Source organism: Galeopterus variegatus, unplaced genomic scaffold (genome assembly GCF_000696425.1).
Source record: "Galeopterus variegatus unplaced genomic scaffold, G_variegatus-3.0.2 Scaffold333, whole genome shotgun sequence".
Lineage (NCBI taxonomy): Eukaryota > Metazoa > Chordata > Mammalia > Dermoptera > Cynocephalidae > Galeopterus > Galeopterus variegatus.
The window spans coordinates 711377-713056 of record NW_007726444.1 but is presented as its reverse complement, the minus strand read 5'-3'; the positions used below and the strand labels follow the sequence as shown (position 1 = coordinate 713056).

Sequence of the window (1680 nt, the reverse complement as noted above, 5' to 3'; positions counted from 1 at the left end):
TTTTGCAAATCTTTGCACGAAGAAAGCATCCGTTTTACCCTGCCACTTTCACCATGCTCTACTGACCATTTAGGAAGCACTTAACTCTAATATGATAACAAACTATTCCAGAAAAAAATAAGGAAACACTTCCCAACTCATTTTATGAGACTGGTAAAACTTTTACCAAAGCCTGACAAGGGTATTACAAAATAGGAAAATGACAGACCAGGTCTCAGTCATCAAGAGAGATGAGAAAGTCCTAAATGAAATATTAGGAAACTAAAATGTAGCAATGTATATAAAAAGATAACATGATCAAGCTCTTTTTATCTCAAGAATGCTAAATTAATTTAATATTAGAAAATTAATGAAAATAAATTTGCCACCGTAACAGATTAAAGGAAAAAAGTATGACCTTATCAATAGAGCTAGAAAAAAAGCATTTAATAAAATTCAACAAACTAGGAATGGAGGGGAACTTCCTTGGGGGGCGGGGGATGTCTACAAAAACTCTATAACAAACACTATTCTGAATGCTCAAATATTAAAAGGATACCTTTTAAGATCAAGAATAAGACAACAGGACACCTGTTATCACCACTTCTATTTAACGACTTAGATGCCAAGAGTACAAAAAGGCTAAAAAATGTTTAAGGGCTGGCTGGGGCAGGGGCAGGAGAGGACAGAGACTGTTATTAGTCTCAGACGACACTTCTTCATAGAAAATCTGAAAGAATCCACATTCATACTTGTAGAAATAATAAGAGCTTAGTGAGGTTGCTGGATTTTTTTAAAAATCGATATTTCAAAAAATCAGTTACCATGAACAAAGAGTTAGAATATGATATTTTTAAAAAGATATCAGAGACGAGGTCATGAAGCATGTGACAGCAGCTTACAGAGGAACGTGTGTTTGACGCTGTCCCCAAAGTGACAGCAGGGAGAAGCTGGCAGCTCCAAGAGCAGAAATCCAGGCATGGAGATTGATCCTGTAGGACAAAGGGGTTCATTATGGGTGAGACTAATACAAGTGGATTAGCTGCATCCTGGGATTCTGCCTAGAATAGGGCAGAGGAGAGACACTAAGGTGCTCAAGGGAACTATAGCGATTTCTCTATGAAAAGTCACCAAGTGTTGAAGGGCTCCATGGTATTGCCGTATCCCATAGAGATGGAGGGCCTGCTCCTGAACCGGCCAATGGAAGTACTCCAGAGCCTGCTTGGACACCTGTTTTCCCACCTACTTTTGCCCTTGCAGCAGGTCAGAGAGCACACATGGACTTTCAAAAAACAAAAGTATTATGTTACCTTAATACCCACCAGGTGGCTCAATTTAATTGTTTAACTTTGGTGCTAAGTTTCACATCCAGCAGTACTGCCAATCAAGGACTAATTGTCAGCTTAGAAGAGGAACGCTCTCCACTATTTGAAGAACTGAGACAAGGTGTGGAAATTCTTAATCTGACAGTGGTTTCAATGTGTACCTTGTCTTCATTATACCAAACACAATTTCAATCCAGCCATCTTTAGGCCACAGTATCGTTTGTATACATGTACTCAAGGAAGGACCCCTTTTCCCACCTTATATTAAAGAAAGAGTTTATAGATAGAATTTCTGGACAGATTGATTGTTATACCTCCTTGTTTAGGACTTTCTATTTCATGAGATGTGGGGATACCACAAAAATGATTCAGACTA

General features: G+C 38.5%; 1 pseudogene; it reads left to right on the top strand.

Moving 5' to 3' along the window:
• Nucleotides 1-958: 958 nt before the first annotated feature.
• LOC103586343 lies at nt 959-1511 on the top strand (annotated as a pseudogene).
• The last annotated feature ends 169 nt before the right edge of the window (nt 1512-1680 follow it).